The sequence below is a fragment of the Balaenoptera borealis genome (assembly GCF_965194805.1).
Source record: "Balaenoptera borealis genome assembly, chromosome: 11".
Classification (NCBI taxonomy): domain Eukaryota; kingdom Metazoa; phylum Chordata; class Mammalia; order Artiodactyla; family Balaenopteridae; genus Balaenoptera; species Balaenoptera borealis.
In genome coordinates, this window is record NC_138868.1 from 105,112,896 (window position 1) to 105,132,967 (window position 20,072).

The following is a 20,072-nucleotide window of genomic DNA, read 5'->3' on the forward strand; positions in this document are numbered from 1 at the left end:
GCCCCACAGTCACTTTCTCTTCTTTCTATCTTGGAATGGGTAACACCGGCAGGTATCATAGCCTCTTGGAATCACACTGGCCTCATCTGTAAAATGGGGTTGCTGTGAGGAATAAACTGAGATGGGCATAAAGCATCTGGCCCAGCTCCTGGTGAGACAGAGAAAATCAGTGTTTGCTTTTTCCTCCCACTCCTCTTTCGGGTCCTTTCCTACCAACGAGTGATGATCTCTGAGTGGTGACTTCCTTCATCAGTCTTCTCAGAGAGGATGGGAAATCTGGCATACTGAATCACCCTAAGACGCTATGAAGTTACCATGTTGCGCTTCAGGGGTATTGGTATTTTACGAAAATAATGCAGGAGCGGTTAATGTTTAAGATAAAAAAAAAAGAGAGAGAGAATAGAACTCATGATAGAATTTCAGGTATATTTCCATGAGATATTTTTAGAGATGAGAATCAATGTCAAGCCCTTTGATCTGTATCATGTGGGTACTGTGACCCAAATGTTCCGACCCCAAAACTGGGACAGAGGGTGTGACAAGTGTTCTTGGAGCTACTTCCAAGGGCATAAACTGAATCTGAGAGACAGAAATGGGATGCGAAAGCACTGGAATGTTGAGATAGTTGGATGGTTTGTAAGTATGACAGACTATGTGACATCAGGAGAGTTCCCCCAAATAGCTGCGGTCCTCACGGGGAAAAACTTCCGGATCTGACTCAGAGCAATGGGTCTGGGGCATACCGAGCTTTTTGCAGACAGGGTCTCTATGTGACTCTGGGCAAGTCACCAGACCTCTCGCAACCTCTGCTTCTTCTCTGCAAAATGGGAAGCACGATGGTATCTGTACTGAAGAGGTGCTGGGAGGATAACAGAAGATTCGGTAAGTGATGCTCTCAGCACGTGGCCTGACACACAGTAGTGTTTGAGCAATGTTACTGACCAGCTAGGATGCACAGCTCTATAATATATACTGACTAGCTATGGGGCACAGGGACCACAGAGACCCAGGAGAGTGGGTCTGCGGCACAGGAGCTGAAAATAAGAGTGCTGACATCAACCCCTTTTCTGTTTTGTCTACGAGCAGCGAAATCTCCAATTAGGCTCCATTCAGCAGGGCTGGCGGCCTCCTCTCTCTCAGGAGGTCAGCTTGCTTTCGGAGGAGAAACAAGATGCGTTCTTGAGACACTGGCTGGGCCCCAGACAAGCGTGGTCTGTGGCTGGTCTACCGGATCCCGAGGTGATTCGTGCCTGGCCCCTTTCTGGGCCTCGGAGGTCCTTCCCAGGGTGATGGGAGCCCGAGCCCAGGGTTCGGTTCTGGGCCTCTGCCCACAGCCTGGGCCGGCCTGAACCTGATGCCTCGGGAGTGGGACCCCTTACGGGGGGAGGCCTCAGGCCGGGCTGCTCAGAGCCCCGGATCAGGACACGGACGGCGCAGGGCCGAGGGGAAGGGAGCGTGGGATGCAGTGGAAAGAGCCAGGGCTGGAGTCAGCAGACGCAGTATCCGTGCCCAGCTCTGCCACCGGCCAGCTGTGGGACTCCCCTGACCTTGGGGACCTATTTCCTATGCTCTAAAACAGGGCGTTGGACGAGATCAGGGATTTCCAAGTTGCTGTAATTTTACTTTTTTTTTTTTTTGGCCGTGCCACGTGGCTTGTGGGATCTTAGTTCCCAGACCACGGGTTGAACCTGGCCCCTCGGCAGTGAAAGCCTGGAGTCCTAACCACTGGATTGCCAGGGAATTCTCAGGTTGCTGTTATTTTAAATAGAAGAGTTCTTTTCACAAATCAGATCTACACAAAGAACTGTTACATAAAAGCATATGGAGGCAAAACTTACTGATTAAGCGTACTTTCCCCCAAACTCAAAGTTGTCCTAAGGCACCTTCATGAAACCTCAGGGCTCTGGGGAATACTGGGGAAACCATCAGCGTAAATTGCATCTAATACTGTATGACTTCATCTGACCAATTGTGTCCCTTCATTATTTGGGTGAACATCCCTGTGAGATAATAGAAAAAATATACACTGGTCTCTGTTCCTGGTTCCGGGCACAGGGCTCCTAAAACCCTTGTAATTTCCTAAGCGTTAAGAACACCTTTTGTTCTAACATTTGGTTGTTACCCCCGTTCCTGACACAGGGCTTCTGAAACCCTTGTAATTTCCTGGGTGACAGGAGCGTCCTTTGTTCTAATGAGGTGACTCTGGGTGGGCTCCTGGATGAGGGCTGGCCACTGGAAAGACACAGCCATTATTAGAAGTTTGGGATTATCTGCCCTAAACCCTCATTCTCTTGAGAAGAGAGAAGTGGAAAAAATGGAGTTAATGACGGATCAGCCTACATGATGAAGCCTCCATAAAAATCCCAATAGCAGGTGGAGAGCTCCCTGGTGGGTGAACACAACCACTTCCAGGAAGGTGATGCATCTCATGTCCATGGTGTCAGAAGCCCCTAGGCTTGGAACCCTCCCAGACCTCACCCTTTGTATCTCTCCATCTGGCTATTCATCTGTATCCTTTATCATATCCTTTAATAAATTAGTAAATATGAGCAAGTGTTTCCCTGAGTGCTGTGAGCCTAATTAATCAAACCCGAGGAGGGGGTCGTGGGAATCTCCGATGTGTAGCCAAGTCAGACAGAAGTTGTGGGTAACCTGGGGACATATTGCTTGCCATGGGCATCTAAAGTGGGGGGCAGTCTGTGGGACTGAGCCCTTAGCCTGTGGGGTCAGATGCTGTCTCTGTGCAGAGTGTCAGAACTGAGTTGAACTGAGGACACCCGGCTGGGGTTGCAGAGAATTGGTGGTGGTGTGGAAACCCCCCTCCCAAATGCCAATGTTGGAATTGGGCTCAGAATCCTTTAATCCCCTACCGGGCAAGTCTAACTTTACTCACTGATGATCAAACAAACAAACAAACAAAAAACCCAAACCAACCAAACAAAAAAACAAAAAGAGAGAGAGGGAGAGAGAGAGAGAAAGCACTTTAGAGTTAAATTCATTTCTTTGTGTGGGTCTCCTCTTTTGTTTACATTTTCCGAGAAGGCATTTATGATGTCAGAGTGACTTATAGATACCCTGGTAGGTATTGAAGCTTGTAAAGGCCACCTAATCACTTTGGTTTGATATTCATTAGTCATCTGCACCCATGAAGAATGGAAAGAGGTAGCAGCTTGGCTGTGTGTGTGTGAGGGGGTGGGCACTTGGGAAGATGGAGGCGCTGCTGGTCCAGGCCCCTAGCGACCTTCAGCAGAACAGGGTTCTTTGCCTTTGTCTCACTCCACACCCACTTCCTCCTCGCCTTTCCTCTCTCCCTCCTTCCCCGCTTCCCTCCCTGCCTCCTTCCCCCCCTTTTTGCTCCAATATTGAAGCAATGTGGTACACACATTCCTGTAGGTATTGGGATGGAAAGAGATGTTGGAAGAAATACCAAGGTGAAGGAGATGGTCAATTCTTTCAAGGAGCTCAGGGCCTCGTGGGGGAGCAGGACCTGCAAACACGCCCCCTGCAGGCAGGACTGGGGAGGTGTCCTCCAGGGCCGAGAGCAGAGGAGGGACCCCCAGCTCTGCACAGGGGAGTGAGGGGCAGGTGTGGGCACACAGCCAAACACAGAGCCTTTCCCAAACCCAGCACGACGCAGATTTTGTGCAGGAGACCTTCTTGAAGGAGACGTGGAGGCAGAAATTCTACGGGAAAGAGATGGGGGTCACTGCCTTGCATGAGGTGGAAGGATTCCTGGGGCACTGCTGCGCGTTCCACCTCTACGCAAGCTGACGGGACCGGTTCAGGAAAGGGTTCTGCCCCCAGCACCTAATAACAGCGACGATAGGAACCGTCTATACTTAATGAGATTAGATTAATAATTATTTTAATTATGATGTGCTTTCCTCCTGTCTTCCCTCTGCCAGGGCAGGATTGGCGCTTCTCAGGATTACAGTCATAACGGTAACACATAAACCTTAATTAAAACATTCCAAAATACAGTAGGTGAATTAAAATGCTGTGACAGGTCGTTTCCATCTCATTGTGATCTCTCGCTTACGATGGCGACTGTTTCCCCACTGTTGGCAGCGTCTTGGCTGTGCAGAGCCGTGCATGTCCTTCAGGGGTAGTTTCTAAAGCCACTTCACACCCCTGGGGATGAGATGGAAACTCACCGGAGTCAGGGGCCACTCGAGCCCTTTCCCTCATGTGAGCCTCTGCACACAGCATCTCACGACTGATCGACGCTGCATCTAGTCCCCGTGTAAAAACTTCACTCCTCTTGGTCCATGGGACAGCTTGCTCCCATGCCTTCTAGACCAGGGAAGGTCCTCTCTGCTCTGGCTCCGTGGCCCCATCCCTGGGGTCTGAGCGAAGCCTGCCTCAGGCAGCCCCAGCTGCGTAGGCTTCTCCTTTCCCCCTGGTCCTGCTTGTCGGCAGGGGTCTCTGCCTTCTGTCCCACTTTGAACTTCACCACAGCCCATCTATCTGCCCATGTTTTCTGACTCACGGCTCAAGGCTACAGGCAGCTTTCCATGTATTGTGTAGCTTCTCAAGGCCACCTCCAGACTTTCTATAGCATTAGCATTCTTTCATTAATTCATCCATGTATTCGCTCATCAGTAAACATTTATGGACCAGTCTAGGCATGGTGCTGGGATACAGAGACAAGAGACATCATCTTAGCCTCCAACAGGAAGGAAGGTACACAGACAGTGGGAGTCCTGGGTGCTGAGGGTTTGAGGGAGACAGTGCTGGGTGGGCAGTGGGGTGCTGACCTGGGGGGGGCCGGTGAGGGACAGTTTCCTGGGCTTGTGACCCTATGTTAAAATTTGAGAGACAGGTAAGTGTTATCAAGTAGAGGATAAAGGGGAAGGTCACACAGAGAAGAGGAGGCATCACATTAAAAAACATGAAGGTCCAGCAGGGCATAGCGTTCCTGGAAGTGCAAGTAATGAGCGTGGCTGGAGGTGGGATTCAAGCGGATGAGAGGCAAGAGACAGGCTGCAGACATAGGTAGGACACGCCTAACTTCAGGACGCACCTAGGAGGGCTCAAGTTCATGAATGGGTTTGGGAAAGACCATGCCACAGAAAGGAGCTAATTAATTTATACAATGTTATCTCAAACATTTGCCGAGCTATGCTTTGTGCCCGGCAATGAGCTAGTCGTTATGTTCTCTTCTGGCTTTCTTGCCAAAGCTAATTCAGCACTGACTCAAGGGCCATTTGTATCAACAAATCTCCTCTGATTGGTACAGAGAGGGAAGAATACACACACACACACACACACACACACACACACACACACACACACACACACACACTTACACACATACGCCCACTAATATGACAGCCCCAAATTTACCTAGCCCAAAGTTATTTAAAAATCTTTCTATTTTTGAGCCAATAAACCTTGGAATCAAGATAACCTCACTGAGTTGGAAGCTTTCGTGTGGGGAAACCACAAGAGTATAGACCAAAGCTTCTAAAAACTCCCCCAGCCTTTTGGAGCTGCCAGTTCTGGGTGAGGGAGAAATTACAGAGTTTTCTATTAGCTTCCAGAGGGTTTTACTTTACTGGAACACTTTTCTGTGAGCATCTCTTACACACTCTGTTCATCCATCGGCTGACTGATTGATTGACTAGTGCATTGTTTTTTAATCTCTTAATTAACAAACTTCCATTGTTCCTACATGCCAGGCACTGTTCTGGATGTTGAGGATGCAGAGATGGATGCTACAAGGCCTGTACCCCACATGCTTGCAGTCTAGAGAGAACTGGAAGAGCCCATGGATACTGGCAGGCGAAGGGAGAAACATGGTCATGGCGGCATGAGTGTGGCCTGAGAGAGGGGCAGGCTGGAGTCGGACTCCACTGCTGACAGGGGAGAAGCCCCTCCCCACTACCAAACAAGACAAAAAATAGGACAATAAAATAAAAGGTTTAATGACTATAAAAGGGATCCTGGCACTGGTTAAATCTGAGAGATATACAATTTTATTTATGAAAATATCAAAGGCAAGAAGACGCGCAGAACTTCTTTAAGAACAACTCCTGCCTCTGCTAATATGCCAGTACCAAGAAACCCGAAATAACTGGGGCTTGAAGACAGTTGTAGCTGGAGAGCTCAGCATCATTGCCAACACTTGAATCAGGAACCTCGGAGAGCATCCTTCTCCCACCTGGCCCGCTTCTGCTGTCTGGTTACCTCTTCATCCAGCTCTGGCCACAGCCAGATGATCTTGACAAGTGCATTCAAGAACCTTCCCTTTCCATTTAGAACATGATTGCATGCATGCTGTACATAAGAGATATTGATTGCAGATACGTTGTTGACTGGAAAACATGCCTCTGTGGGAATGTTTGGAAAGGGGGAGGGGAAATAAAATTAAAAAGAGTGAGGAAGCCCCTATGGCCTCCAGTTGGAAACTGCTCAAGGATTTGAAGCAAATGATGTTTTGGTTGCCTTTTCTTTCTTTCTATCTATCTTTTTTTTTTGTTTGTTTTTTTGCTAGGGGTTCTAAATGTCAATATTGTATTTACCACTGAACAAACTCAAATTGTAACAAATATAATAAAAGCAGAGAATAAGCCTCAGCTTTCTTCAAAGAGTGATTGGCATTTTTCAGCCCCGGATTGGTTGGGCCTTTATCTTGGCTGCATCAGCTCGTAATTAAACAATAAAGGAAGGAATTGTTGTTACTGGCTTTGAATACATGATGTCAGTTTTCTGTAGGGAGGACAGTGTGTGTTTCTAAAGCTCTGTTGCTGTTCCAGTTTCCTGTATGGAAGGAAATGCGTGTATTTCATTAGCTCTGTTCTTGTCTCTGTCAACACTGGAAGATTCAGACATGACATGGTTGTTGTCACAAGACATTTTTGCTTAATAACGTGGAATGCTTACTACCCAGAGCTCTCTCAGCCCCAAAGAGGAGGGAGAGGATGATGAGGAAGGGGGAGATATAAAAGCAAAAAAATGGTTGGATGGAGGATTTTTTTTTTTTTTCTGTTCCCAATCTTGTTTTTGCTTGGCTGTAAGGAAGCGATGTAGAAGTGTGTGTGTGTATGTGCATGTGTGTGTGTGTGTGTGTGTGTATGTGCATGTGTGTGTGTGTGTGTGTGTGTGTGTGTGTGAGAGAGAGAGAGAGAGAGAGAGAGAAAGAGAGAGGTGTATGATGTAGTAACATGAGTTGCCCCATCTTCACCAGGTGATAAGCTGAACCTCTGTGATCCTGCTGGCCACGTCAACAATCTGTGATTTGCTGTTTTAGCAACTGGAAAGAATCCTGGAAATAGTTAGGAAAGATGATTTTCAAATGAGCCACTATGTTCTGCCAGTGGCCTCTGAGATGAATATGTGGTGCAGGAATTTGCTGCCTCTAGACTTGGGAACAACGAGGCACCTGGAAGATGAACCCCGTTGGGCCACAGGAATGCTGGGATACGGTCTTGCATTTTCCAACCTCTCACTTAGCATCCTCTCCGGTGCGTGCGTGGGAGATCACAGGCTAGGCTCCTTCAGGCTCCCAAGAGGACATTTCCAATGTTCAGAAGGAGGAGAAGCCTTCAGACTTTCCAGCTGCCCATCTTGTCACCTGGCTCTGTTCTTACCCTGACACTACCCAGTGGAGACATGTCTAATTATTCCATCCCAACCCCGCTTGGAGATTGGAAAAGATATCTTGTTAGCCAGTTTCTCTGGTAGCTTCCATTGCAAGACTCCAGCTTTTCGTTAGTTTTGCTTCAAGTCACTGCAACTAGCTACCTGTCTGCCTGTCACTTTTCTGTGGCTCCCTGGCTCTCCTATCCAGCAGAGGATAGCCTAGGACTGACAGGTGAGCACCGAAGGCATAATCTGCTGCTCAGATTTCCCACTGCTGCACAGGGAATAGGTACCCTTGACAGGTAAGTGAATAAATACGGGAAGATACTTGCTATTAGCTGCAAATGGCAAGCAACACCTTAGAAAGCTAGTTAGTGACACAGGAATAGGAGTGTGAGTGTTGACTTTTGTTTTAGTTGCTATTTATCACTCTGCCTCCCTGCTTTTCTCGCGCTTGGACCTTCCCTGTAGAAGGCTGGAGGAAGCCACTGGAGGAAGCTGGAGAAGGGAGCCCAGGCTGACCTCCAGAATGGCCCCATTTTGGCATTCTCTATGGTGCAGACCATGTTGAAAATTACTGACAGCTCGTGTCTGTTCCCCACAATGCATTTATTTATTCAATATATTATCTTACCCTCCTTCTCTTTACGCTTCACCAGAAACCTCACCCCAGCAGGGAGGTCCTTCAAAGCCTAAATATTTCACCGTTTCTTTGGCTCCAGGGAATGTTTGAGAGAAATTAGTTCCACGTAGATTTTTTTTTTTTTTTTTTTTGGTCATCAATCTCAGAGCAGTTTTAGAGCAAGAGAAACGATCACCCTTTCCTCAGTGCATGAATAGAGACGGGAAGATTCCCCACCTCCCCTGGGAATATTCTGGAACGGCCCTGATGGGGAAAATGTAACCTAGTTCTCCTTGGAAAGGATGGCTATTCATGCCTTCAGCTTTAGGGTTTTCTAAGGCTTGAGAGTCTCTAGGTAACCACCTGTGAGAGTCCCTTGGCTTCGAGGTTTTCTCCTTGTGAACACCTTTTCTGGACTCAGGTGAATTCCCTAGTTGGCAAGGGGCAAGGCAGCAGGCTTGTCTGACTAACCTCTGAACTAGCTGAGGGCCAGGCTTTAGAGAACTGTGTCTCCACTGAAAGAAGTTTCCACCTCATGTTAGAAAACTCCACCATACGACCAGCCGGCGTTATGAGTAGCCATCTTTATGGCTAACAGTAATAACTGGGGGAGGGGGGGTTTCTGTGAAATGCCTGCCGTTTCTTCTGCCCGTTTTCTATTTGGTGAGTTGTCCTTTTCTTGCGATATTTTTCACACTAAATCTTTTGGCAGCTATGCGTGTGGCAAATAACTCGTCTCGGTTTGTAACTTGTTTTTCCCTTTCTTTGTAGTGTCTTGATGAACAGAAGCTCTTCATTTGATTAAAAAACACATATGGCCAATAAACACAGGAAGGGATGTTCAACCTCATTAATGATCAGGGAAATGCGTATCAATGGCACATGAGATACCATCCTCACCCGGTTCACTGTTAAAAATGAAGAAGTTTGGGGCTTCCCTGGTGGCGCAGTGGTTGAGAATCTGCCTGCCGATGCAGGGGACACGGGTTCGAGCCCTGGTCTGGGAAGATCCCACATGCCGCGGAGCTACTAGGCCCGTGAGCCACAACTACTGAGCCTGCGTGTCTGGAGCCTGTGCTCCGCAACAAGAGAGGCCGCGACAGTGAGAGGCCCGCGCACCACGATGAGGAGTGGCCTCCGCTTGCCGCGACTAGAGAAAGCCCTCGCGCAGAAACGAAGACCCAACACAGCCAAAAACAAATAAGTAAATAAATACATAAATAAAAAGAAAAAAAAACGAAGACGTTTGACAATATCAAGTGTTGGAGAGAACACGGATCTACAGAGCTGTTTGTACGTTGCTGGTGGGAGTGTGAAATTGTATAGCCACTTTGGAAACAGTTGGCATCATCTCGTGAAGCTGGACATTCAAATGCCCTACAAGCCAGCAACCCCACTCCCAGGAAAACACTCAAGGACAACTCTTGTACACGCATTCCTGGAGATGTGTACGAGAATGGGCATACCAGTACTGTCCATAAACAGCAAAAACCTGGAGACCATACAAATGCGCTCTGACAGAAGAAGGGAGAGTTATATTGTGCTGTGGGGACATGACGCAACAGTAAACCTCAGCTAAAATGCATGAGCAGTAGCTACGTGCAACACTATGGATCTGTCTTAGTAGTAGACTTTGAATAAAAAAAGCAAGCCCTCCAAATAATAAATATTGCCTGATACCCTTTGTATCATAATACATAAATTCATAACTTAAAATAAATAATGTTTTATACGATAAATAAAATATATAAAATAAATGAAAGTTAAAATCAAACCAAATCCCAAATATTATTTTTCAAAGATAATATGTAGCTGTAATAAAACTTTATTTGAAAAAAAGGAAAGCAAGGCAATAACAAACATAAGATTTAAGACAGTGCTTAGTAACTTTGGGCAGAGGGAGATGGGGCTACTACACAGTTGCCATCAGTGTTCTAGTTTTGTTTGTTGGTGACTGAATGGACATCTATTATAGTACTAAAATACATAAATGCAACAATAAAAACAAAATATCAAATAACCCAATTTAAAAATGGCCCAAGGACTTGAATAGTTCTCTAAAGAAGATACACAAGTGGCCAACAAGTTTATGAAAACTTGTTCAACATCACTAATTATCAGAGAAATGCAAATCAAAACCACAATGAGATGTCACCTCACACTCATTAGGATGGCTACTATCAAAAAAAACAGGAAAATACAAGTGTTGTCAAGGATGTGGAGATATTAGAACCCTGTTCCCTGTTAGTGGGGATGTAAAATGGTGCAACTGCTATGGAGAACAGTACAGAGGACACTCAGAAAATGAAAAAAAATAGAGCTATCTTATGATCCAACAACCCTACTTCTGGGTTTATATCCAAAAGATTTGAAAGCAGTGGCTCAAAGAGATATTTGCACACCCACGTTCATAGCAGCATTATCCACAACAGCCAAGAGATGGAAGCAACCCAAATGTCCATCTATAGATGAATGGATAAACAAAATGCAGTATAAACATACAACGGAATACTGTTCATAGAAATGGAAAGTAGAATGTTGTTTACCAGAGCTGGGGGGTGTGGGGAGAAGGGAGCTTGTTCCTTAGTGGGTATAGAGTTTCAGATTTGCAAGATAAAAGGGTTCTGGAGATTTGCTTCACAACAATACGAATATACTTAACACTACTGAACTGTGGACTTAAAATGGATAAGATGGTAAATTTTATGTTATGTGTTTACTACAATTTAAAAAAAATGTTAAAAAAGGCAGGAGCCATACTGTATAAGCACTCACTAAATTACTGCCAAATCTTCAAGAGAAGAATCTCAGCTTCAATGAGCATTAAAAAAAAAAAAAAAAATCACACTCAAGTCCTAAAACTCCATCATAACAACCTTGCAACCCTGTGCCCCCCACACAAAAGAAATGCATTAGTGAACAAACACATAAATCAAGAAATAAATCAGAGGAGCCACTTGCAGACTAAAGATGAGAGTGTGTGATTACTGGTTGTATTTAATTCACTTATGTCTCAACTGGGCTCACTGGTACTCATGAAATGGAGAAAGGCCACAAACAGAAACCCCCCAGATGGCCCTGATCTGGACTGAAGGAAGCCTTGAAGTCACATGACTACTCAGTCTTAGCATGGAGGACAGGGACTGGCCAGGGGGGTGGAACCTACAATCCCTTCTAAATCCCTTCCCCTTGATCCCTGGGCTCTTCTCTGGGCAATGATCAGGCCAGCATTTTTGACTGAAGAAGATTTGAATGCTTGTTGATGGCTTATTAAAGGAGGTAATGAAACTTATCGGATTCATATTTGATTTACTACCATCCAATGAATTCACAGGTTGGCTCATCTAACAGCAGATGAAATTCATGCCTTGATCCTATTCAATTGGATCATCTATTTGGCAGCAACAAAGGCTTTCTCCTCCTGATTTGCAGCTGGGCCCTGGGATGACCCCACCATGGCCAAACTTGGGAAGAGATCAAAGCTAGGTACAAAGAAGGATGAGAACGTATAAATGGGTATAATCACAATAGAACTGAGTTTTGGATTTTGTGCTGGTTTATGTTACGTATCCATCCTTTAGTGGGTATGGCAGACTGATGGCAAAGATGTCCCCAATTCTCCACCTCTCCCTGGCCCCAGATGCTTTGCAATGTGACTCTGCAGAAGTTCCCATCGATGGGTGAAGTCTATTTTCTCATCCTTTGGAGCTGAGCTGGTCTTGTGACTTACTTGGGCAATATAATGGGTGGAAGTGAGGGTGTGCTGGTTCTGAGCTGAGGCCTTGAGAGCCTTTGCATGCTTCCACTTGCTCCCTTGGAGCCCTTATGCTGCTGTGTGAACAGGCCTGTGACAACATGCTGGATATATGGCCCAGGCATGACTGTAATAACCATCAACAGTCAGACAACCACCAGATATGTGAGTGAAGCCATCTAAAAGCAGCCATTCCTCAGTCTTTCCAGGTTAGCTACAGACAGATGACTGAGTAGCTAAGTTCAGCTGAGCCTGGCCCAGGTGAGCAAAATTGCCCAGCTGACACATAGCTAGGTGAGCGATAAGAGGTGCTTATAGTGTTTCCAGCCACTGAGCTTGGCATTATTCCTTACACAGCAACAGCTAGCTGTTACTAAGAGGGTGACTGAGAAATGTCTATGTGTATGTGTGCAGTTTTTTGTCTTCAGAGAGCTTAGTAGTCTAACACAGATGATACAACTTGAGAACAATATATGATAATATAAAATCAAATGTTAAATTTTGTGACCCATCTATAACACAGGCCTGCAGCATGGCTATGGGGGATGGCCTCAGTGAGCGGCCACTCTGCTGGGATTCTACACGCACTAAATAGTCCTAGGAAGGGCAGTGAGTTCAGGAAATGGAAAGAGTGGCTTGATATCAGAAGAAAAACCAGAACTTGGTTACAGCCAATTCTTTGGTTTTAAGTATGGCTGGGACTCAAGGTGAGGAGCAAAGTCAGAGGAAGTTGTCAAAAATGCTGGTGGACTGTGGGAAGTTATAACGTGGAAAACTTCCCATCGGGAGGGGAAGATGTTTTAAAAGTCAACAAGGAAACTGAGACTATGTGGAGATGCCACAGGAGTGTGTGACTCATGACATGGGACATGGTTCCAAACAGACTGAACATGTAGGTGTACATTGCCTGACGCATGGGTGCACACACGTGTACACATACACACTCACACACACACACCTGTAGCCAGAGTAGCAGCATTTCAAATCAGGTGAGTTTACAAAGGGGAGATCTCATCGGTCCACAGTGACAGCCTCTGTAACTTTCCATGTTAGTATAAACCGAAGTAGGGTCACTTCCCAGTGGACCTGATGACAAAAGCCCAGGGCAGGCAGGGTTGGAGGGAGAAGGGCAGAGGCACAGCTCTCAAAGTGACACTTGCACAGCTGGGACGTGGAATTTGGCAGGCTGCAGCAGGCGATGGGAGCACAGACTCCATCCCCAAGGGAGCCACATTCGTTTTTTCCCTTTCAAAGTCGGCAGGCAGTAAAAGAAAATTGCAGGGATGGCGAAATAATGAAAAAGGCTCTTTGTTTTTCCCCCAGTCTGAACTCCTAGCTCATCAAACCTTGGAAATGCTCACTGAAAATGGCTGTTCCTCTTTTATTGCTTATTTATGGGAATCTATGTAAAGTGAATTGCACTTTTCCTTTGTATCTCAGCGAGTGTGTGCTGGAGTCGTGTCTCCCTTGGCTGCGGGGCTGTCTGGACTGGGGATTCTGTCTGATTGTGTCAGCATCACTCCCCATGACATTTAAAAGCGGGGAAGGGAAATACTGCCGAGAAAGCAAGGAAAGCGTAGAGGATGATTGCTCAGATCTCCGTCAGCTCTGGGTGGGTGCGGGGAAAGCTGCTAAGAGGGCAGGTTTGGGGGCAGCCAGTAGCCTTCGAACAAAGAAGAATCTGCTTTGGGGGATTAATGAATGGCAGTATGCCATTCCAAGTCTTTGAAGTTTTATCCTGACTCTGCTCCAAGCAATGCGACCCTAGGACAGTTACCTAACCTCTATGAGCCACCTTTTCTAACCTGTAAGAGAGTTTATTAACACAGGGCTGTTGTTAATAATAATGATGATGGAGTCAGTGTACGTGTGAAGTCTGACCCAGTATAGGGCAGGTGCTCACTAAATGTAAAGTTCCCTGCTAAGGACGGCTGGAAGAGAAGTTAGCATCGGACCTCGCCTCATCCCCTGAACCTGCCATGGACTCCTGAGAGGATGTAGGCTCCCTCATCCTTTGCTTTGATTGGAAGATTAGATGTGAGGTTCACTGTGTCCAGAATGCTCTGGGTCAGGGATCAGCAAACAGTGGGCTAAGCTGGCCACTGTCAGTTTTTGTATATAAAGCTGTATGGGGATGCAGTCATGCCTGTTTGGGTTCTACTCGTGGTGCTTTCCTGCTACAAAGGCAGAGTTGGGTATTTGTGAGAGAGATTGTAGAGCCCACGGAGCCGGAAATATTAACAATCTGGCCCTTTACAGAAAAAGTCTGCCAACCCCTGCTCTAATTCATTGGTATTTCTGGGGTTTCTCTTGTCTGTGTGGCCAGAGGACTCACAGAGCTGGGAGAGGTCTGAGGTTCAGAGACAGGAAGCGATCCATCTGAGATCACAGAGTTAGTGTGTGCGCTAGAACTGCAGTCAGGTTTCCTGATTCCCAGCCCAGTGGTTTCATGAATTGATGGTCCCGTCGCACAGAGACCCCAAAGCCACCGGGATTCGCCCTGCAAGTCTCTGAGTCATGTGGTGGCTTGAATTCCATTTGGTGGGTAACACTGACACCCGTACCAACATCCCCCTTTCCCAAGGCTCCACCCTCTAGGCCCCTCGTCAAGGCACCTCCATCTCTGCAGGCTCAGCAGACGCTTCCAGAGACCCTGATGTGCCTGTGCCCCTGAGAACACGCCAGCCAGCTGTGCTGGCCTCTGCTCACCTCCAGGTGGGAGTCAGAGAACTCCGACGAGGCCGAGCCAGCTCCTTGGTGTGGGGTCCCTTTGTCTGTGTGCCTACATGCCACTGCCCGTCTGGGGCTTTTGTGTCTCTGAGGCTCTGCAGCTTTGCAAGGAGGGGCTGGGACAGAAATCTGAGAGGCAAAGGAAGCGGGGAGAGGAAGCTTGACTCCTGGAGAATCCTCCTTTTCTGTAGAGGGTCACACTCCTGGGAGACTTTATTTTTTAATTCATTTTTGGCGGGGAAGGACTGAGGTTATCTCTGATCCACGGTAACATTTCCAATTCCTTGACACAGCTGCCTCCTCAGATACCTTGCCTAAGAAAGCCTCCATGGCTAAAGCTTCCTGCTCGACGAATTTGCCCTCGCGCCTTTTACTCCAGAAACTGCACTTCCTCCTTGGGTTCCTAGCTTGTTTAATGGCAACACAATCCATCCAAAGTCTTATGCAGTAACTTTCGAGTTATCCCCCACTCCCGCTGTTCCATCATTCCCAACCTCCAGTCAGTACCAAATCCTGCCTGCACCGCCACAGCTTTAGATCAGGCACTTCACCTCCTTTGTTGACCTCTGGATGTGACCTCTGACAGATCTCCCCGCCTCCAGGCTGGGTCTCCCTCCAGCCACCCTCCACACAACTGCCAGCCTGTAAAGGCTCCACTGGGCCACCTCCTCTCTAGGCCAGTCACCCACCCTTCCAGAGCCTCAGTTTCCTCATCTGTATAATGGAGACAGCAATGTCTACCTAAGGGCTGCCCCCGAGGATTACATAGTATAATGTATATGAAAGGGCCGAACGACAAAAAAATGCATTGTAGAAGTGCCATCTCATTCCTTTCAGCCCTGCTGGACACGCCTGCTGCCCCTGTGCCCAGAATGCCCTCCCTGCCTCTCTCCCTCACCGGCGACTGTTCATCCTTGGCCACCGCTCCAGCACACGCCCCTCCGGCTCCCGGCAAAGGGTTAGTCACCCCCTCGGCCTGGCTCCTGCACACCTTCGTCCCCTGGATGATGGCCCTCCTCACTGTCGTAATTGTCGACGCGCTTGTTTATCTAGAAGATGACAGGGCTGCTAGGGGGCTGCTACAGGACCACTCCGTTTCCCCAGGGCCAGGGGGACGCCGTGGAGAGCCCTGGCCTCAGAGCCAGAGATCAGGGATCCGGCATTAAGCGTCTCTGACTCAGGCAATAATGCAACCTCTTGGAACCTGGTTTCCCATCTAGAATGTGAAAACAATAATTCCGGGCTTCCCTGGTGGCTCAGTGGTTGGGAATCCGCCTGCCAATGCAGGGGACACGGGTTCGAGCCCTGGTCTGGGAAGATCCCACGTGCCATGGAGCAACTGAGCCCGTGAGCCACAGCTACTGAGACTGTGTGCTGCAACTGCTGAAGCCTGGGTGCCTAGGGCCTGTGCTCCGCAACAAGAGAGGCCGCAGCAATGAGAAGCCTGTGCACCGCAACGAAGAGTAGCCCCTGCTCTCCACAACTGGAGAGGGCCTGCACGCAGCAACGAAGACCCAACCCAGCCAAAAATAAATTTAAAAAACAAAAAACAAAAACAAAAACAAAAACCCAATAATTCCTGCTTGCCAAAGTGCCTTCTGCAGGCCCTCACTCAGAGCAGACATTGAGTGCGTTTGGTTCTCTTTTACCTTTCCAGTGTTAAGCCCTGTGGGTGGGGCACAATAGCCGCTGGAAGACCCTGTGCTGGATGAATGAATGAATGAATGAATGAGTAATTATTATGAATGAGGCTGTGGGATCTAGAGCCTTGGGCTCATAAGAAGTCAGACGATTTGGGCCCATCCCAATGACCTGAGCTCCGGTGTAATCGGATGGAGAGAGAACACGGATTCTTTCCTCCCCCTCCAAACCACAAGACTCATCCAGCCCTGCTGTCCTGGGGCCCCGGCTTCTCCCACGGCTGCAGCGTGGGTCCCAGGGCAGGAAGCAGTGCTCCAGATCGCTCTGACCTCCTTCCTAGCATTTCACGTTAGATCACATCCAGCTCAGCCTACCAAGAAGCAGCCGTCTTCTTGATAGACATTTTCGGCTCTCTGCTGGGGGATGAGGGAAGTAGGAGGAAGGGAGAGTGAAGGGGGAAGAGATTGGAAGTGACGAGGAGGGAGAGCGGGAGCCGGGAGGAGAAGCCGGGAACACTGGTGAAGTCGGAGCAAACGCAAAGTCAAGCACAATAATAATTTGGGCAAAATGGCAAATGGCACAGCTGAGGAGGAGATAGCATTGTGAATGTAAAAACTCCTAAATGGAGTGCAGATGGGAGGGAAAAGTGTAATCTCCTGGAAAAGCCTCTAATTGTCTGCCCACACTAATAATTTCAGCAAATGCTCCCCCTCTCCCTCCTGTGTATAATTACAGCATTCCATCTGTCTATCAGCGGTTTTCTACTGTGCCTTACTGCTACCACGTTCTCAGGCTCATGGAGAAATGAGGGTTTTTGAAGATTTAAGAATCCTTCTGACACATATCCTGAAGAAAAGACACTCAGGAGAGACAAATCCCTCTCCTAAGCCTGCTGAGACTCTATTTTAAAAAGTCTTACAATCCCTTCAAACCCCAAGATGAAGTCAAAAGGAGGCAAGGCCACATGATATCCCCACTTTGTTTTGTTTTTTTTTTTTTAAACAAAATGATCTTTTTATTGGCATAATTCGCACACATGTACACACACATAAAAGACTGCACCCAACAAAAAAAGACCATGTTTTTTGTAAGTGCACAGGAAACATTTACCAAAATAGATCATGCTGTTCTATAAGCAAACCTCATATGACCACAGTATACTTAAACTGGAAATCAGTAAGAATCAGATAACTAGAAAATCTTCAAATACTTGGGAATTAATAGCCTATTAGATTAATAATTATTAATAATTAATAGCAATAATCAGATTAATGCAGAAGTTGTAATGAAAACTAGAGAATATTTGAACTAAATGATAAAGAAAGTACAACACATTAACCCTGGATATCCCCACTTTGGGTGTTCTCCTCTGCGGGCTTGTCTTGGTGGGTGAGCCCTGGGTAGACAAGGAGGGGCTGGTGGAGACAGGGGCCCCTGTGTCCTGAAGGTGGCAGGCCATGAGAGCATCTGCTCAGGGCTATCCCTTTAGCGTGTCTTGGGCACCAAAGCCAGGGTTCTGCTGAGTGAGGAATCCAAATGGAAGGCGAGAAGCCCAGTGGGGAGGGGCTGGGCGTGTTGGTGGCCTGAGGCATTGGCTTAGGCACCAGCTCTGCCTGCCTGGGGAGCACCGACCAGTGTCCCATCCAGGGCTCTGAGCGACTCCAACTGCTGTTGGCTCCTCTCCCTGCTTTGGCAGTGAGTCCCAGAGAAGACAGGTGGCCTCCAGCATGGAGCCCAGTAGGAAAGGCTCCAAGATTCCCACCCAAGTCACTGCCTCTTCGTGGCCAGGAAGCAAAGTGCTTCCCATGCCCTTGCTCCATAGAGAGGGACGTGAGGGGGCTGTGATCCTAGGATGCTGTGCAGGGAGATGCCTGCAGGTTGTTCATCAGTAAGTTTTACCTTCATGTAGAAAAAGTCACACCTTAGTTCATCTCCCCTTCCTTCCAATCAATGGTTCCCTTCCTAGTTATTGGGAGAGAGGCAGGACGGGTGGGAGGGGGAATGAGACCAGCACCCCAAGTGCCTCCTGAAGGCTGAGGGGTGCGGTGGTGGTGTGGGGTGCCACTGGGGTGTGACAGCCACAGGCAGATGAGGCCAGGGAAGCCTCATGGGGCGGCGATGACGGCAAAGCCAGAGCCCCTCCCCAGCTCGTCCCCCCTCATCCAACATCACAGCCGACCCTCCCGCAGGGTGGCTGAGAGTTTACTAACATCACAATTCATTGACAAACACTGAGAGTGTTCCCACAGGCGGCTCTGAACGATGGATACGACACGCTTCCCATTCTCTAGGGCAGTGATGTCCCATAGAAATATAACACGTCGCATGTGGAATTTTTAAATGTCCTAATAGCCACGTTAAACAAGTAAAAAGAAATGTGAAATTTATCTTAGTAGTATGTGTTATTTAAGCTAATACACCCAAAATATTATTAGTTCGACATGTGATTGTGATGAAAAGCATTAAAAAGATATTTTGCTTATTTTGCTATTGTCTTTAAAATCTGCTAAGTATCTTTGCCCTTACAGCACCCTCTCAGTGTAGACTGGCCGCATTTCAAAGCTCACGGGCCACATGTGGCTGGTGGTGACTGTATTAGACAGGGCAGATCTAGAGCTTATCAAGGAGAGAAAAATGTATGCATAAGAATTATTATAATATAGGCATAATAATTATTGTTATTTAACCCCCAACAATCATTTGCTAAGAACTTTCACGTACATGATTTCATTCGATCTTCTCGGCAATTCTGTGAGATAAAGACGGTGAATATTATTATTTTTTAACAGATGAATAAAAAGGAGATATAGAGAGCTAACGCGACTTGTGGCCTCAGACGAGTAAGTTAACGTGCTTCCCCTTTTCCTTCTTAAACAGGCATGTTTTAGGAGTGACCTGGCATGGCTCGCTGGAGGAGGTGGCACTGCACCGGGGTCTTGACAGAGGGGAAGCCACTGTGCCACAGGGAGATGGGTGAGGATACTGGGGAGGAGGTTTCTCGTTTGAGGAACAGCCATGATCAAAGTAGTGTAGGAAAGTACAAGCTCCGAGTGGAGGAGAGCAACGGCCCAGTTCTCTGGAGAGCAGGCCAAGTCCGAGCAAGTAGTGGAAGACAAGGCTGCAAAGGCGACTTGGACCTGGTGGTAGAAGGCTGTTGGATGCAGAGAGCTCTGCACTTCCCTGAGAAGGCAGTGTAGACTCCCTCAAGGCTATGTAATTCACCAAACGTTTGCTGAGCACTTATGATGCTAGAATGCTTTTGAATGGCGGAGGGGGATGAAGAGGCTGAAGCTTTGCCTTAGATCATGTGATCTCCTGGGGTCACATGGGTGGACCGCCATGGGAGAAGAGGGGCACAAGGGGAAGCAGGGCAGCCCGTGGGTGAATTTTAGGTCTAAAGCCGTGCAGTGATGCAAACGGAAAGGAATGGATAGAGGTGAGAGGTATTAGCAGTTCATTGCTGTGACTCAGAGGATGCAGGAAGAAAGGAGTGGTCGGATTTGACTTGCAAGGTTTTGAGCCTGGATGACAGGAGGAATGGTGCTCCCATGAACAGAAGCAGGGTGGCCCAGACAGGGATGACCACTGGCCTGAGAAAGAGCACTTCCCTGGGGGGCTCCCAGGACTCTCCAGGTGGCTAGGAGCAGGGACTGCTTATTATTCCCTTTCCGCCTACGGTTTCCAGGGTCTAAGAGAAATCATTTGGAAACTTTATTGATACTTGAAGATAATTTGGAGCCA

At 47.6% G+C, this 20,072-nt stretch overlaps 1 protein-coding gene and 1 long non-coding RNA gene across 5 annotated transcripts in view; one reads left to right on the plus strand and one right to left on the minus strand.

Annotated features, from left to right (window-relative positions):
- The window catches only part of KIRREL3 (kirre like nephrin family adhesion molecule 3), a 559,614-nt gene that overhangs the window by 245,752 nt on the left and 293,790 nt on the right, over positions 1-20,072 (minus strand). The gene's annotated exons all lie outside the window — the stretch shown is intronic.
- LOC309605171 lies at positions 10,045-16,225 on the plus strand. The gene is made up of 2 exons (XR_014231271.1): positions 10,045-12,808; positions 12,964-16,225. It is a non-coding gene; the product is annotated as an uncharacterized lncRNA (long non-coding RNA).